The following is a 21,027-nucleotide window of genomic DNA, read 5'->3' as shown; positions in this document are numbered from 1 at the left end:
GAAAGCAGGACTACAGGAAGAGCAGCAGGGGGCAGGAAGAGGGCGTGTGGTGACCACGATAAAGACAAAAGACGTGCAGGCCGTCTCGCCGGTCACTTGGAACAAGGCATGGAGAGAGACTCCCTTCCATCAACCATACAAGCGGTGGTCCCACATCGGTGACAGAGCATGGACAGAATGGCGGCATGCCACCTCAAAGCCGTTACCCCCTCTCCAACGACCACCGAATCCCTCATCACCTCCCCCAGATCATTCATCTTTCTTTCCCTCCCTCCCCTCTCCCTCTCCCTCTCTTTCTTTCTTTCTTTCTTTCTTTCTCTCTCTCAACGCAGAGCAGAATGTGAGCAGGGAACAGGCAGGGGCGTGAGGACTTTGACCAGATCGATGGGAAACACCGGTTGCGTTTTTTAGCAGGAAACATCGGTTGCTTGCACCGGCAGGAGGAATTCACACCGAGGCCTTACACTGACGTGCGGGGACCACCACGAAAAAAATCACCAGATTGCTCCCAGGGCTTCAATTCCTGGGAGCTTAGTAACTCTAGTGATTACTGCACCTGTGTATGTACAGAACCAACCAACATCTCTTCTAATCAGTCTGTCTTTCTGTCGCAAGATGATATAGATTATGTAAGTAACACCCCTTCCTAACTAAGAAATGGTGATGAAGAAAAAAAGAAACAAGCTTTTACTTGTAGGGCTGCTGCTGTATCCAGGAGTTTCCTGCATCCCTTCAGTGTGATCATTTCTTCAGAGGCAACAGCTGAAAGCTTTGTTACCACAGGGTGTGTAGACTCTAACTACATACCACAAGTAACTATGCCGGGTGGTTATATACATCCATGTGATTCCTTAACTATTTCGACTAGCATAGTGCAAAATCTGCAAGAAAGCCTATGAATTATACCTTTGTGCTTTGGCAGCAATTAGCAAGTGGATAAGCCCATTGCTTGCATAATGTCAATTGCTGAAACGACCGCGTTATTAACATTAACTACATCAGCCTATAAGAGGTACACATAAGCGTCATTTGAGTTTCAACACTTGGACAATACTTGCTAGCTTGTCCCCATCAGGAGCCATGATACATAAAGGTATTGTAATTTCAAATTTCAACAGCGCTTTATGTTACCTTTGCACCTCCTGTGACCAGGAGAGGCAGGATACTCGTTTAAGCGCTTCAGTTGCACCAGACAAAGTGCTAGAATGATCTGTTTCAAACAACGCCAAGCGATCGAGGTAATGCATCTGCATCATGAGTTCATGACAACAAAATATGTAATTGCAGCAACCAAGTTAAAAAGTCAACCCGAAGTTCAATGAGTAAATTGCTAAAAGCCACCACATTTGTGGCTAGGATACTCCAAAACCACCGCTTTTGTTCAAAATAACAAATCACCACCGCTTCTGCAGCAAGTGAGTAACAGATCGCACTAATTCAAAACTGAACAGCAACTAAGCAGGAAATTAACAGAGCTGGCCCACCTATCAGGCTGACTTGGCATGCATATATGGACAGTATGGTTGATGTGGAATGGGCCCCACCCGTCATACTCCCATCTTTCCTCTGTTATTTTATTATGTTTTTCTTCCTCGCACGAATCCATGCCACACTGGCTGGGGCTGCGGCGCTGCCTGGCTCGGCCACGACCCACAACACGCCATGGATGGGCATGACCGCGCTGGACGGCCCTCTGCTGGCTCCGCTGTCGCCCAACCACCGCCTTACCAACGCGCCCTGCTAGCCTGCACATGTAGCCTCGCGTCCAACCATGACCAGGCGTCCACCATCGGCTCCTGTCTAAGCACCAGCCACGACCCAGGCCGCCGCCGTGAGCCCCATGTCGCTGCCTCTGCCCAGGCCTGCCTGCAGTGCCTCCTGCTGTCAACCATGGACAAACTAGGGTGAAGGGCGCCACACAGGTGCGGTTGCCACCGCAAGCCCGGGCATAGCCAAGGTGGTCCGCCACGGCGCACGCAGGGAGGAGGCGGGGAGCAGGGTCAGATGGCCACGGATTCGGTTGGCATGAGGCGCCGGGAAGGCGTGCTGGGAGGCCACATCGGTGCGGTCAACGCCGCGAGCATGGGCACGGCAAAAGCAGTCCACAGCGGCGCGCGCATTGAGGAGCGGCAAGCGATGATGGCCTTAGATTCGGCCGGCATCAGCCAGTAGGAAGGCGTGCTGGGATGCAACGCCGGTGCGGTGGCCGCCGTGAGGACGAGCGCGGCCAGGGTACCCCACCACGACACGCGCAGGGAGGGGGCGGCGGGCACATCTGGCCTCAGATTCGACAGACCCCAGATGCACGGGGAGGCGTGCTGGGAGGGGTTGGAGGGCGCAGGTGGCCTCGGATTCGACCGGCGCTAGGCGCGCGGGGAGGCGTGCTGGGAGGGGGCAGCATCACAACATATTCGGCCAGTGAGATTCAACGGGGAAGCGTGCTGGGAGGGGCAGTGCCAGGCGACGGGAAGGGGCAACGATACTGGATGACCGGTGGTGAGGAAGAAGGACATAAGGTGTGAGGGAAGGAAGAAGGAGAGGGGAGGGGATATAAGGTGTGGCCGACAGGTGGGACCCCCATCCACCTCAACAAGTCAAACATTGATTAGGACTAGTCTTCGCCACATCAGCTCAGACATATGGGTCCCACCCGTCAGTTTTGCTATTAACACGACTTACTTCCGAATTAGTGTATTTTGTTATCCACTTGGCGCAGAAGTGGTAGTTTTGGAGTACCCTAACCATAAATATGGCGGCTTTCAGCAATTTATTTAACTTCAACACGCGGTTTTAGCTTGTGCTAACATTGGTGCAACTTCCACACACGTTGCCTTCCTTACAAATTTGGGTTTAGCTGTTAAAGTAAGATAATTGCACAGCGTGACTGAATTATACTATTAAATAATGTCGAAAAATATGTGTAAGAGGGAGAACTGATGCTACTTTTTATCTCAACGTACACCAATCTTCTGGTTTGATTGCATTTGATTTCTCTAAGCATTTAAATAACGCCACTATAAGTTACTATTAGTGTACATGGACAAGCAGATCCTAGTCGCTCGCCAAGAGGAAGTTGGTGTCCCTTTTGGCAGCCAGCTCAAGAAATTGATGAGTAGTTACATTGCGATCACATCAACGCTTTCACACACGGGCAGTACGCACCGCACGGTTTCCCATGCGAGGAGTCGCGTCGCCGGCGTTCCCGGCAAGCATCTATTAAAGCATTTTATAGCCACATGGCGGCGCACCGGTGTGCACCCACTCTTGTCCCAATCCCCTCCCCTCGCCGCCCCACAGCCTTCCCTGTTGTGCGCCTCCACCAAACCCTAGCCACCTCCACCTAACCCTAGCCGCCTCCCCCTCCAGCAGCCGCTACCATGGTGGCTGTCGCGCGTATGTCATTCCTAGCCTGCCACACACCCTCCAGGTCGAAGAGGCGTCGCTCCTCGCCCGCTGCGGCATCATGGTGCCACCGGACACACGCATGCCGGCTGTATGGCACCTGAGCATCGGGGGGCGGGGGGGGGGGGGGAGGGGGTGCTCCTGGTGGAGCCTGTCCCAACAGTTGGCACACTTGCCATGACGCGCGCAATACGCGACTTTCGACAAAGCCTGCCGCCGGTGGAGCTGTTGAGCAGCGCTACGCGCTCGGCAACCCGCAATGGCTGGAGATCCTCGCAACGGAGAATGCCTTTGCGTGTGCCCAAGCCTGAGCCGGGCACGAGCTTGCGCGGCCCCTACGTGTGCCCGAGACGGAGTCGGGGACGAGCTCGTGCGCCCCCCTGATCGTGCCCAAGCCCGAGCCCGGGGCGAGCTCGCTCGACCACCTGCTCGTGCCTAAGTCCGAGCCCACACTACTAGATAGAACATCCTCTTCTTCTTCTTCCTCTCTCACAGGCCGTGTGTTCTTCTCTTGCGTGCTCTCTCATTTTCACATGATAGCCATCATCATACATGGGTGAAGCAATTAGGGTTTTTTTCCCATCAATTCTCTTGGAGGCACATAAAACCGTTGGATGCAAATTAGATCAACAATTCACACGTGTTGAACTTTTGTGCGCTGATGTTGGACTGGCAATACACCTCCATGTGAAGGGACTTGGCCTAACAGTTGATAAGGCAATAAAATGACAAGAATTGCGCTTGTTAGACTAGCCATAGTGAAGAGTAACTTCAAAAGTAACATACCCATTATCCTAGACTATCTTACTACCTTTATAGTGGATAGTAACATAAGTATGATGCCATGTAAAAACTTTATTTATTAGGTTATAGACTCATATTGTATTAGGATATGTGATATTAGAGTAACTACTAAGTTATTTAATTGGCCTTTCTCCTCATTAACTCAATGCTATAGGCAATTCTGCTGAGTTGAAACTTATGTTACTCTTGAAGTCACACTCCCACTAGTCTTAGATGGATTGAGACCCCTGATCGGTAATAAAGTATGATCCATGGGTGACGACCAAGAAAGCAAGGACGTCGGTATCACCATTGACTGCAGCTTCTTTTTAGCACTCGCCTCAAGGAGAGGAATCAAAGCATCCACTGCGGACGTTCCTTTAATCATGCTTCTCTTATTATTATAACAAATTAGATCTAAACTTTAGCGCACAAGACAACTTAGTGGTGCATTACCAACTCTAGCTTTGTGGTTGCCACCTTTGTTCGACAGCAGGTCGCTTCATTAAGAAAAGAAAAGATTATTCTAAAAAAAGATTTACTAAAGCACATCTAGAGAAAATTCTTCTTTTTGCGGGAACATCTAGACAAAATTGAAGTATTGCACATCTAGGTTTTGCACCACGATTAATTATTATTAGATTGGTGCAAACTTTTGTCTCAGCACACAAGCAGTGTTGTTTCTCTTCTTTGTCCAACATGACCGTTTGTGCTTAGTCCCCCGCGACCCGCATGGGTTGTATGGGCCACATGTCTTGTTTTCTCGTGCTTGTTTGGGATTGTTTTTTCTTTTTTTTCCCCGCAAATACAGTTTGCACGAACGAAAAACCGAAGAGTCAAGACAGCCCTTTTATAGGCATGTATCCCTGATCGGAAACGCTCCTTCACGATCTTCCCTATCCATCCCGCCACACGATTGCAACTTGGCCAGGAAGAGGGTTGCCTCTAAGGCCCCGTATGCGAAATTATTAGACTTAGCGTGTTGCTGCCAAATCTAGAATATACCCGCATCCGATACCTGCTCGATTCATATAGCTTCAACAAATGCATGCATGGCTATTCGGTTAGGGGTGAAAAATAATCAGTATCATCACATACCAACTAATGAAGAAGCAATATATGATAAATAGGTCTCATGTTAGACAAGAGCGAAAATACATCCAAGTCAAATTGCATTACGTCCATTACATCGCGGATACATGGCGAGTCCGACTATAGACAAAAGCCAGAATGTCTAGAAAAGCTAGAGCAAAAGGTAGGACCTACGCTCGACCCCCGCGTCGCCTAGGGCAAGCGACTCAGGCGGCAGCCCCCAACCGCGCCGCCGCCGGGCCCCCCTTCTCCAGCTAATCCCCTCGCCGCCGCCGGAGGCCACAACTAGGCGAAGCCCGCGTCGTGGCGGCGGCGGCGGGGTCTTCCCCGCGTGGCGCGGCTCTCCTCTCCCGCGGCCCCCCGCGGCTGGCGGCCCGCCTACGGCTCGGATCCATGGCGGCGGCCATGGCTGGTGGCACGCGGCGCTGCTTGGCGGCGGGCGGCGCCGGTGTGGTCAGGTGGGCCACTTCCCTGGCTATGTGGATGGCGGGGAGGTGGTGGGCTTCGGCTGCGGCGGCGGTTCCTCGCTGGATGTTGGTGGCCATGGTGATGTTCGTCCTCGACCCCGATCTACTCCGATCTGCAGCGGATCCGGCCTTTGGTGGCTTCGGTCACCGTTCTTGGGTGCTGGCCTTGCAGATCCGGTGGCTGGAAGGGTTCCAGGGGAATCTCTTGGCCGGTGTGGCGGCCACTCCGATGGCAGTGCCTTTGGGTGTTGCTTCCCTCATTGGAGGCTTCGGAGAGGATCTCCTTCCTTCCACCCCTCCCAGGAGCTCAGGTGAAAACCTCAGACCCCCCTGTTCCAAGCGACGACGACACCACGGTGGCGTGCTCCCTCCTGAAGGCGTTGCTCGGGGGCTGCTCAAGCGGCGGTGGAGGTGGCGGCGGTTCGGTGTCGACACATGCATTCTGGTCAGCTTCATCTTGGAGGCTGCGGCGACGTAGGCGACGCTTGTCTGGTGGAGCTACTACCGATGGTTGAGGCATCGTTGGCAGTCTGCGCCATCAGGTTCGGGGTGCTCAGGGGGAAACCCCAGATCTGGGTCTTCCGGATCGGATGATGATGACGTTCTATCGCTTTCCCTTCTGGGGGCATCGTCTTGGAGCAAGTGCTGGCTGGAGGGATGGTGGAGCGGTGTTTCATCCCACACTTTGATGGTGGCGAAGATCGATGGCATGGCGCTGTGGAGACTCGGCGCCCGACGTGCGGAGATGGGCTCGCGCAAGAGGAGGTTGTTGTCTGGCGTCATGGTGACGTCGATGGCAGAGTGGCCAGACAAGGTAGAAGCCTCAATATGATCTGAAAACCTGCGGAAGATGGCGGCGACGACACACGAGTGCGTCTGACCGGATTGTGCCCCAGACCCGGTATGTGGCTTGGCTGGGGCTTCCGAATGAGTTTCGGCTTCCGGCTTTTGATGTTAGGCTTAGGTGAGTGGTTTGGGTAGTGGCCCAGCTAGCACCCCTTCATCATTTTGCATAGGAGTAGCGGCATATGTTATTAAGATGGTGGATTCAGGCACATTGTTGTAATACTTTGTCAGGTCCTCAAGAATAATCAATAAAGTGGTCGTATGCATCTCCCAGATGCAGAGGCCGGGGGTCATCCTCCTTTTCTAAAAAAAAGAGCAAAAGGTAAATTAGTCCAGCCAATTGGTCCCCAAGACATCTCGGTCAGGTTGCCGCTCGGGGTTTCCTATCTACTCATCATCATAGTAGTCCACGTTGTAGCACCATAGTAGTAACCCTTTGAAACTGTGATTATAGCAAGGGTGAGTATATGACTACTCCGCAAGACTCATGCGGATCTACGCTACTTATGCACCTTGTCTCAAGGGAGGGGTACATCGGTTAAGTGGTGCAAGCACCTAAGCACTCTACAAAGACACCCTACAAATTGCGTCTATAGGGAAGAAGAAAGAGCGCATAAAAGTAAAGAGACACAGACACTACTCTATTCACCTACCTACGCAAGTATAGTACTTTTGACTACAACTCCTTGTGAGAGATCTAGGTTCCAAACGGAGGTTCTTGTGGGCATGCATTACCGACAATTCCAGCCAAATCTATGCTTTCACAGTTGTCTACCAAACAACATGTAGCTTTTTCACTGTTCTCCGCTCACAACAGCTTTCTCACAGTTCACAACTTACATCAGCTTTTTTCAGAATTTACAACTCAACCAAACACACCCTTAGTCATATTTGTTAAATTCATATCTTGCAATGGGTCGATGGTAGCTGCCTATGTTTCTTGTTGATGACTTTGACCTCGTTGCCTTGCATCATCTTCACTAAAAATAATAAAAAATAATTATGTGCACCACAATGATGCAGAGGCCGGGGTTTCACCTCCTTTATTTTGAAAGAAAAAAAAGATACCCTTTCATACACATACCCTTTCATCTTCACTAAAACTAGACTGGAGATCCCATTTCGAGCGGCGAGAGGTTGGAGGCAGAGATCCATGGCGGCTGGAGATCCCACTCGCTGATCTCTCGACCCCGTCCCGTGCCCTGTGTACCCCTCCTCATCCTCCATCCATCCTGTGGTTGATTTATCTTTGATCGGAAAGGTGGGTCAGGGTCGACTGGGCGGGCGACCATGCACCCGACCGCAACGGCGCCGTCCGCCGTCGGTGATCGCCGGCGCGTCGGCGGGCGGTTCTGGGCTCTCGCCGAGTCCGACGAAGAAGACGCGGACGACGATGGGGATGCATCTCCGGCGGAGGCGCCGCCCTCACCGACACCTTCAGATCTCGTTTGCGATTTATTCCATGCAGGCTATTGCGAAGATGAAGTGGCCATGACGATCGATCAGGTTCTACCACCGGACGATCCGGCGCGTATCGGTCTTCACGTGGGCAAGAAGATCAAGATGATCCGGCGCGTTGTTCATCGAAAGACGGCGGCGTCGGCGATCCGTCCCTGGAAAGGACCCATTCCTAAGGTGAGTCTTCCAAATCTTACATTATTTGATATGATTAGACCGGAATCTTGGATTACGGTGAAGAAGCGGAAGAATGCGAGGCGGCACGCCGGTCGGCAGGCGTCGGCGCCGCCCGTCATGGCTGCGGCGGCGACCGAGATCTCGACCGCGAGGTCGATTCGTTTGAATCAGCTGCTGGGTGCGGCTGGGCCGGTTCGGACAGATTTGGGCCTGCGTGAAGTTGGGCCGGAGTCAGATGGGTATGAGGCCCATGCTGCTCCAGGCTCTTCTGCCCGTATCATTATCGATGCCCCATGCACGTACGAGGGCGAGCGTGATTTCTGTCGTGCGCCATCGCCCCTTCCTTCAAGGGTTCGCAAGCTTGGGTCGCGAGGTTTCCCGGCTTGCAGGGCTAGTCAGGCAAGGAGGATCCCTCCACTCCGTACGATGGCCGGCCGTGGGGCAGCTCCGCCGCCTGCTGGGAAGACCACCGGTGCGGTGGGAAGGGGCGGGGCAGCTCCGCCGGCGGCGGCAGGGCCTGGGCGAGGTGTCCTGGCGCCGCCCGGACAGAGACCGCCGGCGGGCGGTGGAGGGGCGCTAGGTCTTCCGGGCCGGGGCGCTACTCTCTAGGGCGCCCGGCCACCGGGGCAGCAGCTCCCTGCTGCAGGGCGGGGTGGGCCAAGGCCGCCTGCGCCGGGTGCGGCGCCCGGAGCTATACCGACAGCGGGTCGTGCTGGCATGCGGCCGACGGCGCCGGGCGTGGCCGGAGTGGCTCCGGCTGGTTGTGGTGCTACTGCCCTTGGGGTGGTGCAGACTCCCTCTAGTGGTCCGCCTCGCGCCGCACCTCCGCCCCACTATGTCACAAGGCCGACTCAAAACTGCGCGGGTCCAACACAGACGAGGCCGAACTCTAGCAACAGAGACCCCAAGGATCCGCCCCGAGGCCAGTGGGGGGATGATGGGTATGATGCGTATGGTGACGGACAGCACCGAGGATCCTCTTCCACGGGAGGAGGTCGTGGATTTGCCTGGCAAAGCGACGGGTCTGCTGAGAGACCGTTTCTTGGCCCGGCAGGTGGTTTTGTCGAGGGGGCCTCCGGCCCAGATCACCGTCAGAGAGGAGGCTTTCGTGGCCATCGTGGTGGTCGGGGTGGGGGCCGTGGGAGATTTCGCCGACCGCCCCCGCCCAGGGCAGTTGATCCTGCGGCGTCTATAGTGGAGTCCGACCATACTTGCACTGAGCTTCCTCCCCAGGCGATGGAGGTGGTGAATGCCTTGGCCAGTGTTGAGGTTCCTGAGGCTGGGACGGTGGATGAGGCTACCGACAGGTCTGATGCCGAGAGGGCGTCCAAATATGCACATAAGAAGGAGAGGATGATTTGTTACCGTTGTGGTGAGAAGGGCCACTTCATTGCTGAGTGTGAGGCCCAACTGTGTGAGTCGTGTGGCAAGCCTGCACATGACTCGGGGGAGTGCCCGTTGTTGCGTGACCTGCCTCCGACGCTTAATATTTATGGAGTCTATTGTGCTGAGCTCATGTTTTTTTAGTCCCCGGCGGCGAGAGAGGTCCCGGAGGATACCCTGAGCTTGACTACCGGGATTGTGAAAGCGACCCAGGGAGAGGTGACTGAGGCACCGATTGTGAGGAGGCTTCAGGAGCTGGCCCCCGGGGATTTTAGATGGGAATTGGTGCTCATCGAGGACAGGGTTTTTAAGGTTGATTTCCCAACTATGGATGATTTGCAGAGATTGTTGAGCTTTGGCTTGTGCAGAGTCCCCGGTACTAAGTGTATCCTGGAGTTCCACGAGTGGAAGCAGGTTGAGCCTAAGGGGAAGCCGCTTATGCAGGTCTGGTTGTGGTTTAGAGGGGCTCCATCTAAGCCTTTGCAGGATGCTCGAGTGGTGGCTAGTATGGGCATCTTGGTTGAGAAGACAGAAAAAGTCGATATGGCTTTCACACGTGCCCATGGGGTGGCCCGGCTTTTAGTGAGTGTTCTGGATATTGAGTTCGTGCCTGATAAGGTCAACTGGACCTATAGGGGAGAGGTGTTCCCGCTAGAGATCGAGTTTGAGGACACTGATTTATTTGCTGATGCGGTTAATGGTAACGATGTTGACATGCACGACAGTGATGGAAATGCGGGGGCCAAGGGGGCACCGTCAGATGAGCCCACGCGAGAGGGGTCTCACGGTTCTCACCCAGCTACTCAGTTGCCTGGGGATGGGACCGGGGTTGAGCCCGCAGCATCACCAGCGGTGCCCATGACAACTCTGCATTTTGGGTCCTTTGAGCCAGCCTCGGCACCTCCCAGACTATGGAGTGACCGGGTAGATTCTGATGATTATCTTGAGCACACGCTCCCTCCGTTGGAGTTCGAGGGGGATGCTGGATTGTGTGCTGGACGGTCGGCAAGGACTTTGGTTGGAGCTACGGAGAGGAGGCCGGAGGGTGCTTCTCTTGTCCTGGCGCCTCACGTGGACGCGACTCCGGTGTCGGTGACTGCGGGCGAGATGGGTCATGGGGGAGGGGGTTCGGGGCAGGTGGCCTCGCCTTCTCCCATCCCCATCCCAATCTCGGTGGCGTCGGTGACGCCGACCCCGAGGGGGTCGGCCGGTGCTGGGAGAGGGAGCCCGAGGCAGGCGGCCTCGGCTCCTGCTACTCCGGTGGTGGCGGTAACCACCGCGGCAGCAGCTGCGTTGGGGGGTGCTGGGGCAGGAGGCCCTAGCTCCTCCTTCTTCCCCGACGGTCAGGAGGACCGCTTCTCCTTCACCGATGGCTCATCCGTCTGAGCCGACGGGTGGGGTGGGAGGAGGGCGCGGGCAGGCAGTCCCCGCCATCCCCTCTTCGCTCATACCCATGGCCGGGGTCCCTGGTGTGGGGCACCCAGCTGAGGGGCTCGGGAGCCCGCAGACGCCTTCTCTGGTAACCTCGGTAGACCCTTTGAGGGACTCTGTGCCAGGTTTTACTAGGGAGGAGGTTGTCGCGTTTGGCGGGATCCCGGACCCTATCTCCGAGGGGAGACGGATGAGTGCTCGCATCCTCGACATCTCGAAGGTGGATGATATGCAGCAGCGGTGCGCTATGAGGGAGGCCAAGCTTCAGGAGGCTGCATTATCTTCTGGTATGTCCGTCAACTTATCTAATTCCTTATTGCATTTTTCTAATGAGGAGATTATAAATAATGCAAATCAATTAGGAGTTTCACTAGGTGCTACGAATAGTGAGATTACCAATTCGGTAAATGATCTATTAGATTTGGAGGCGGAACGTGCCTTAGAGACTATTCGTAATCTTGCAGCAGTTAAACCAATGAATGATGATGAGATTGATGCGTTAGGGGTTAGAGTGCTCGATAATTTGTGTGCGGATCTAGCACCCCCCAATCATGACTCTGAGGAAGATGATGTACCCCTAGAGAATGATGCTAGTAATATATGTGAAACTGGTTATGAGGATCGGGCGACAGAGCCTAGTAAACCTAAGCGTAAGTGGAAAAGGAAGATCTATCCCGATTCCGCAGTTCGTAGGAGTGCTAGGATTCGAACCACTAAAAAATTCCATGATGAAATATGAGAGGAATCTTTTGGAATAGCAGAGGTCTGAAGGACTTGGCTAAAAGAAGATTCCTAGCTGAGGCAGCTTTAGAGCAGAGGTTAGATTTTGTTGCTCTATCGGAGACGGGTAGAGATAACTTTGCGCCCCAGTTTCTTTCTTCTCTTGTGGGTGGTATTGATTTCGATTGGCATTGCCTCCCTCCGCGAGGAAGATCGGGTGGTATCTTACTAGGTGTGAGATGCGACTCGCTTGAAGTCCAAAGTGTAGTGATGGGCGACTTCACGGTGAAGTTTCGAGTCAGGTCTAGGATAGATGGTTTTAACTGGGCTTTGGTGGCGGTTTATGGTGCCGCACAGCTCGAGCTTAAAGGGGAGTTTCTGGCGGACCTTGTTCGAATCTGTGGGTCAGAACAGCTTCCAATTTTAGTTGGAGGTGATTTCAATATCATCAGGAGGAGAGAGGAGAAGAACAATGATAACTTTAACGGCAGATGGTCGTTTATGTTCAATACCATTATTGAAAGCTGGGATCTAAGAGAGATAGAGCTTTCTGGTAGAAAGTTTACCTGGGCTAATGCTCTGCCAAACCCTACCTATGAAAAACTTGATCGAGTTCTTGCGAGCGTGGAGTGGGAACAAAAGTTCCCTCTGGTTACGGTGCAAGCTCTTTCGAGGGGAATATCTGATCACACCCCATTGTTCGTGGACTCAGGGGAGCCGAACCACGTGGGTAACAAGAACACCTTCTCTTTCGAGATGTCATGGTTTGAACGTGAGGGGTTCGTGGACTTGATCGCCAGGGAATGGAATAGAGGTGTAGGAGGCAAGACTGCGATAGAGCGTTGGCAGAATAAGATTAGGCATTTGAGAAGTTTCTTACGGGGTTGGGCTAAGCACCTCAGTGGTGTGTATAAGATTGAAAAGGATAGACTCCTTACTCTTATATAGGCCCTGGACATACAGGCCGAATCCACTATTTTATCGCCAGCTGAGCTTCAGGTTAAAAATAAGGTGGAGAAGAGGTTGAAAGAACTGCTCCGCGAAGAAGAATTGAAGTGGGCTTTGCGTGCTAAAGTCCGCAAAGTGGTCCAAGGGGACACGAATACTCAATTCTTCCATTTGATAGCTAATGGCAAGCACAGAAAGAAGCGTATCTTTCAGCTTGAGCAAGACGAGGGCACTATTTTAGGTCAGGATAACCTAAAAACATATATTACCGACTATTATAAGCAGTTATTTGGACCTCCGGAAGATAATTGTGTGTCCCTCGATGAGTCCAGGACTGAGGATGTGCCCCAGCTATCGGCTGACGATAATGATATTCTGGTTGCCCCGTTCTCGGAGAAGGAGGTGTTTGATGCTATTGCACAGATGAAAAACAATAAGGCTCCCGGACCGGATGGATTCCCGGCAGAGTTCTATAAAAAGTGCTGGCACATTATTAAGGGGGATTTACTACCTATGTTCCATGACCTGTTCTCTGGACAGCTTCAATTGTTTCACTTGAATTTTGGGACTATCACACTGCTTCCCAAGAAAACGGATACTGTGAGAATTGAGCAATTCAGGCCGATCTGTCTCCTCAATGTTAGTTTCAAAATTTTCACCAAGGTCAGGACTAACAGGCTCACACAGATTGCGCATTCTGTGGTGCAATAGTCCCAAACTGCTTTCATGCCGGACAGAAATATCCTTGAAGGGGTGGTCGTCCTGCATGAAACACTCCATGAAATCCATTCCAAAAAATTAGATGGAGTAATTTTTAAGGTGGATTTCGAAAAAGCGTACGATAAGGTCAAATGGCCATTCCTCCAACAGTCATTGCGTATGAAAGGTTTTGATGAAGCCTGACGCCGACAGGTTGAATCATTTACGCAAAAAGGTAGTGTGGGAATTAAAGTTAATGATGACATAGGTCATTACTTCCAGACACATAAAGGCCTAAGACAAGGAAATCCGATGTCCCCTATACTGTTTAACATTGTGGTGGATATGTTAGCAATTTTGATAGGAAGGGCTAAGGAAAATGGTCAAGTAGGTGGATTGGTACCTCATCTTATTGATGGAGGTGTATCCATCCTTCAGTACGCTGATGATACAATCATCTTTATGGAGCATGGCTTGGCCAAGGCAAGAAATATGAAGCTTGTGTTATGATGCGATTTTCCTTTATGGTACAATCCTTCAGTATGCTGATGATACAATCCTTCAGTACCTGATGATACAATTATCTTTATGGTATCTTACTAGGTGTGAAATGCGATTCGCTTGAAGTCTGAAGTGTAGTGATGGGCGACTTCGCGGTGAAGTTTTGAGTCAAGTCTAAGATAGATGGTTTTAACTGGGCTTTGGTGGCGGTTTATGGTGCCGCACAGCTCGAGCTTAAAGCGGAGTTTCTAGTTGGCGATTTGATGTGTATTCGGTAGTGAAACACCTAGAGCTAAGATCCAGCACTTCGATGTTCCATGGAGACAACCCATGCTTACGGTTGTACTTTTATCTTATCTTCTCTACTTAGTAGGGCAAAAATGGAATCATCCATTAAGTATTTCATTGATATTAAAAATACAAGCGAAGAAAACAACAATTATGCCACGCTTGGGAGCACTGTAGAAACTAGGGGATGCCCAACGGGCTGCGGCAGGAATTTGTACCAAAAAATATTGAAAATGGTAGAAAACAAGAACGAAAGAGCCGCGCTTTGATTCAACCCTCCTCACTAAACATATAAAGGGCAATATAGAGGAATTACAAATTATACCCATTTTCATATGTACGGCGGGTCACCGACGGAAATGTATAATCCTAGTGTACAGCATCGCTCCAAAAAAACTCCCGTGCGCGAAGCATCAAACCCAAGATCTCTTGATATAGAGGACGTGCTACAACCAATTCGGCTAGCGAGAGTTCTTGTTTTTGTAGCAGCGCAAACCCATAAGGATAATACCAAACACAGATTCGAATATTTTTTAAAACTTCGAACGCAATTTTTTTTGGAAAAAAGAACATGTATGTTTTATGAATCGCGAACACTTTTCGGATTCCTGAACCGATTTTAAGAAAGAAAAAAGAAACAATTTTATAAAGCGGACCATTTCTTAAAAGTCATGAAATGTTTTTGAAACGCGATCACTTTTTCAAAACATGATTTTTTTTATAATTTCAAAAAAATTGGGAATGCGAACAATTTTTGAAATACCCAAACAAACTTTGGAAAGACGGATATTTTTTAAAGTTCATGATTTTTTTTAAACATGAACATAACACGAACATTTTTGGAAAAAATTGAACAATTTCTGAAAAAAAGATGTTTGAAAGTGCCGAATATAAGTTGGAGACATGAACATTTTTTGAAATCCCAAACATTTTTTTAAAGTTGTGAAAATTTTGAACATACCTAAACAATTTTTGAAAAACACTAAAATATTCAGAAATTCCCAAACAAAATTTTAAATGTGAACTTTTTAAAATTTTATTAACAAATTAGAAAAGATGAACATTTTATGAAAATTCTAAACATTTTAAATGAAAATATTTTTTAAAGAACTTGAAAAGTAGAAGAAACCATTGTTCAGGAAATCGGTAACTGGTAGCTGCTCGGTCGGCTTGGGAGTAAAGATTAATCGCTGAATCCGCCTATTAACTAGATTAATCGGTACACCATTAATCGGTGGATTAAATAGGAACTTGCCAACATATATCTAGTTTTTTATGTATTATACCATACTATCATGTTCTCAACTATGTAATATACCAAAATATGCTACTGTTTGGTCAAACCCTAGCTACTGAGGAGCGAGAGGGGGATGGGAGGGGTTATAGGGCAAAATTTTGGGCTCTGTTTGCCCACAAGTTAATGGGTCAACAACGATTAATCGGCCTAACAACGGATTAATCGGTCTGACATGCCAATTAATCAACCTCACAAGTTAACATGATGAATAAGTGCTAAGACTATCTAAGTGGAGTATTTAGGGCATGTTATCTAAGGATAGGGTCTATCTACACACCCCCAGAAAATAGTTGCATCAAAGAATGGCCAGCACCTAAGACTATCACTCAGTTGAGGAGTTTTCTTGGTATGGCTGCCGAAACAGAAGATTTGTCAAGAATTATTGGATCAATTCTAGGACACGTCATGACTGTCTAAAAAAGATTCATTCCAGTGGTCAGATGCTCAAATTGAGGCCTTCACAACATTGAAGAATTGTCTGGTCACTGCTTCTGTTGTGGCTTTGCCTGATTTGACCCTACCATTTACTTTTTAAACAGATGCATCAGGTCAACATATTGGTTCTGTCCTCATGCAACAAGGCAGACCAATTGCCAGAAAAGGAAATGTTGTCATGCAAAACAGGGGTGTCAAAGTAATAATCAAGTGGTCTAAACAGGATTCTTACCAATTTAAACTAAATGTAGATGCATCATATTAAGAAGGAGATGGGTCGACGAGTGCTGCTTTAAGAGATCAGTATGACAATTCTGTGTCAATTCAGTACATTGCCATTATATTCCAAATGCATCATCTGCCTGCTAGTGGATCCAGGGTCACCTGTTGCACCCGAGTCCAGAGGTCAGCAAACTGTCGGAGTTGCGTAATCTAGGAAATCTGATGGAGGCACAGCATCCATTTGTTGTTGGAGACTGCATCATGGACAGAGACGTTTTTGTGGGAGCAGAGCTTGAAGACATCCGGAGCAAGGAGCCATGGCACATTTCCATCGAGCCAACGATCGTTTCAAAAACTGGCAGAAATTCTGTTCCCGACGGAAACCACAGTGGATGCAGAGAAGAGAGCAAGTTCATCCTTATCACAAGGGATCTCAGTGTTGGTCTAGGGCCGATCCTTGTCAGTCCATTCGTACCATTTCCACCTGAGGCGAAGTGCACGGGACCTCCCGTTGCATGGTCCAGCCAGCGTTTGTTCCGTGCACGGGACAAACTACTCCAATGCTTTTTCTTGGCACTGCTCCGTACAACACCAATCAACCCATCTTAGAAATCGTGCGTCAACATTAGCAGTGGAACAGTGATACGTCAGTCGTGCTGGCTGAGCAACGCAAAAGTCATCCTCTTCTGCCCATCCAGAACGACTCTACACATAGGAAAACTAGCATTTTATTTGCTTGTGCGATATTAATTCATTGATATCTATCGAATAAAAACTCTATTTTTTAATATTTGAATTTCTAACGAGAGATAATGCCGGAGACAGTTTATGTCGTAACTGTAGTGTGAGCAGGAAAAGAGAGAAAGACAAGCCTGCATGCGTCCTTTATACAGCGGCGTGACGTAAAGTGGGGTGATGGCCTACCATAATACACAACCGAGCGGCTAGGTGACAGTCGACTGAAATTTGAAAAGGGTAAGTCGATTCTCCTTTTTCTATTCCAACCGTTTGATCAAAATTCAGCGGACGTCGTTCATCTTCAACCTCCTGCCTCTTCTTCCTCTCGCGCACCCGCCGATCCACCTCAACCCTAACTGCGGGCCACCGCCTCCCGCGACCGCCTCGCCGCCCCGCCCTTCCCTAAACCACCCCCTCACCGCCGGTCTTCCTCCGCCCCGGCCATCCCTCTAGGGCCCCCCAACACCGAGTTTTTTCTCCGGCCACATCCCCACCACCGCCGGCTACCACTGCCCCCATCCTGAACCCTAAGATAGATAATGGGGTGATGACGGCGAGCCCATTCCTTCTCTCCGGCGAGGCCCTTCCTTCTCCTTCCATGATTCAAAAATCGACTGACCCAAACTCGAAAAGTCAGTAGACTGAAATCTAGCTAAACTAATAGCCAATACTACACGTGTACATTGAAGGCTAGTTTGGATGCACTATGATCACCAACTATACCAACAGCAGATGCATGCATGGGAGAATCTATTTTCTCTCGGTAACCCGCATTAGTAGAAAAATGGTCAAACGAGAAGCACATTAGTGCCGGTTTGAATTTGAGCTAGCCAGGCCGCTCTCATTAGTACCGGTTCGTGGCGAACCTTTAGCACCGGTTCGTGCTACGAACCGGTACTAATGAGAGTGGTGGCAGGATGTCAGTCTGGGCCCCTCCAGCACCTTTAGTCACTACCAGAAACTGAAATATTTCTGTGAGTCTCTTATTTTCCTGTCGGGCCCGCGTTAGCGCACAGGAAAATGGGCTTCTAGTGTCGGGCCGCAACTGCACGCCAGGAATAGATTTCTTTTCCTGTGCGCTCATCCATCGACCCACAGGACTAATAATATACCTGTCGGTCGGTTCTCGGCCCACTGGAATAGCCCATTTGGCGCCACTGATTCATCTAATTCGCGCCAAAGGTAGCCCATGTCCCGCCGCTTTGCCAATTCGAGCCCGCCGTTTTTCTCAAAAAAAAAGAACATATGGGCTCTATCCCCAGATCGCTTCCAGACCTAGCTCACTCACGAACATTCTCCCCAAAATCTCAGCCCTCCAACCTAGCTCTCTCTGCATCGGCCGGCGGCCGGCTGCGCCCCAAATCCCTCGCCGTCGGCTGCGCCCCCAAATCCCTCGCCTATTCCATTCTCTCGTTCGCCCCCTCCGCCCCCAAATCCCTTGCCTCTTCCATCCTCTCGTCCACCCCCTCCGCCTGATTCGCTGGTCAGTAGCCCAACGACCTGCTGCCTCCGAAGTGTTGCCGGCAAAGCTTCCCGCGGCGTCCGGAAGAGGGTCGTCGTCAACGACCCCGTGGCCGCCGTCACTCGACCACTGCATCCTTCCCTGAGCGGCGCCCTTTCCAATCTAGGTAACACCCTTTCCTATACAGGTGACGCTCATATGGTATATGAGATTTGTTTGTGGTAAGTGGCGGAGGAGCCCATATGGCCGAATCTTTCATTGTGCTGGTAGTACATGCCTAATCCATCTAGGAATAAGATGGATTTGATAGAGTTCGGGGTTGTGGTTGTTATCCCCGTTGCTGGTAGTACATGCCTAATCCATGTAGGAATAAGATGGATTTGATAGACTTGGGGATTGTGGTAGTTACCCATCCACGGCATAGTATTAGGCCCTATCAGATTTGTGCTGAAAAAAATACAAATCTGTATGCCTATCCTGATTTGGCACTTGTTTTTTTAGTAGACTATCAAATACTTTGTCTTGCTGATTAGACTACCAAATACCAAAATCGAAGTCAAATCTTTTGCTTACATCTCCCAGGTTACAGGACTTCTGAAGTTATTTCACTTGTTGACGAGAAAGAAAACATAGTTAAACTGCTGATTGTCAAGGTAGTGGTCAGTACTACATGCTTGTTGTCGTTTAATATTGGTTGATTTCTCAAATATATTCTATGCATGTCTTGTTTTCTGATCTGATAATGCTTACCAAAGGTTTTTATTATTTGTTGATGTGATTGTTTTTTGAGCTCTTTCTTTTTCATTTCCTACTATCCTTATGCTAATTATCTTAAATTGTTATGCTGTGTGTAATAGGATTAGATCTTGGATTTGCTAGTGGATTTTGGGAGTTTCTTAGCCAGCTTGGTGACTCCATATTTTTCACTATTTCAGCAAGTCTTTGGTAAGCATTAAACTTTCAGCATTACATTTTTATCTTATGTGTACATCTGTTTGCTTCCAATTGCTATATATGTATTGTTGTTGCTAAATAACTCATATTAAGTATGATATGTTGAGGTTAAATAAGCAAATAGCTGATCTATTCCATTTTCAACACATAATTTGTTAAATGGCAGATCGTGCATGGAGAGAAGAAACTGAGGCCGTTATCTTTAGCATCATTTCGGCGAACTATTCAAGAAAACGAAGAACTGAAGCGACGAGCTATTCAAGAAAATGAAGAACTGAAGCGACGTAATGAGAACCTTCAAAAGATAGTGGATATGCATGGAAGACTTTTCTTGGTACTTGCAAATTTGTGCACATGTTTCAGATTGATTGTTCAAACCAGCTATTCTAATGTTGCATACTTGTTCATAGGCCCTTTTTAAGGAGATGGGAAAAGAACTACCAGAGGAGCTACGCCAAGGAGAAAGTTTCCAACCACATGTAAGTACATTACTTCCTGAAACTTTTTTCTCAAACTGATGGTCAGCCAACCATTGCAAATAAAGAGTATTATGTTATTTGAGTAGCCATTAGCCATGTCATGAATATCTTAGATCTTATTGATTGGTAAGGTACTTTATACAGATTTAGCTTGATAGACGGCACTACTTCCTCTCAATCCCCCCCCCCAAATATGTTGAGATATGCTTGTGGGAGTGCATCTTGATTCCGGCATGCACATGTAGTCCCAACTTAAGTGAATTTACACCATGATTCATTCTATTTTTCTAGGATCTCAATTTTTGATCACTCTCATTTAGTTAAATTTATCATACTTAAGTTCTTGGCCAAATCTGTTCGAAACACCATTTGTGGTAGATGTTCATTGTTTATTCTGACCATCCTCTCTTAGTTAAAATTACTACTAACGTTGTTGGCCAAATCTGTCCAAAATGGATGTGTTGATGGTTTACTCACAAAAGGCCATTTGGTTTTATTATCATTTATATTTTCTACCTGATGGTTTACTGCAACTTTTAATTGAGAAGCCTTTTCTGGTTTGCTTCATAACCTCTCTTGGTCTGTCTAAATAAATAATCTTATGTAGGTGGGCACTAATTCATCTCAAATTGGAACCCAAGCGCTTGATGACAACACTGGTGATGGTGATTTGGGTGGAACTGTTGGCGGTGACAACTCCAATGGGAATATTGGCGACATGGCTATTGGTGCAACTAACCTTCACTCCAACAACCACGAAAGCGAGACTTAGAGTGGTAGTAACCTGGGCAGTGCCTTTGTTGACTTAGAGCAGGGTAACACAACTTTGGAACTAATGGTGGTGTTGGTAACAGAGTAGCATTTTGGAAGTTGCAATAGACACTAGAGGCAGGTTATCTACTTCTGTGAATTATGTTGTATTTTGTTTGTAATGCACTGAAGCTTATCCTTGCAACTTGCAAGTTGAACAATTTATCTTTTGTTGTCGAGAACTATTATGTACTTAGATGTGCAAAACTAAATCTTATCAGTCCAATTTATGGTAGTGATTGGCACAAGGATCATCATGGTATAATTTGTGTTGATAGATGCAGTATACATATTTTAAATGGATCATTAAGCTGCACCATCCATTGCTGGCGGTTTTGGGCCGACAGGACTAATAATTCTGGTTGTGACATGTACAAATTCCTGTCGGGCACGAACTCACAGCGAAATGTAATGAGTATTCCTGTCGGTGATGAA

The 21,027-nt window shown here is 49.1% G+C and overlaps 1 long non-coding RNA gene across 1 annotated transcript; it reads left to right on the top strand.

The window, feature by feature from the left end:
• The first annotated feature begins 18,465 nt into the window (after positions 1–18,465).
• Positions 18,466–20,781, top strand: LOC125527453 (uncharacterized). The gene is made up of 6 exons (XR_015617855.1): positions 18,466–18,515; positions 18,932–19,002; positions 19,207–19,294; positions 19,470–19,637; positions 19,714–19,782; positions 20,390–20,781. It is a non-coding gene; the product is annotated as an uncharacterized LOC125527453 (long non-coding RNA).
• The last annotated feature ends 246 nt before the right edge of the window (positions 20,782–21,027 follow it).

This window comes from Triticum urartu, chromosome 3A (genome assembly GCF_056163025.1).
Source record: "Triticum urartu cultivar PI428250 chromosome 3A, HENAU_Tu73, whole genome shotgun sequence".
Classification (NCBI taxonomy): domain Eukaryota; kingdom Viridiplantae; phylum Streptophyta; class Magnoliopsida; order Poales; family Poaceae; genus Triticum; species Triticum urartu.
Note: the sequence above shows the minus strand (reverse complement) of the source record. Positions and strands in the feature narration are given on the sequence as shown.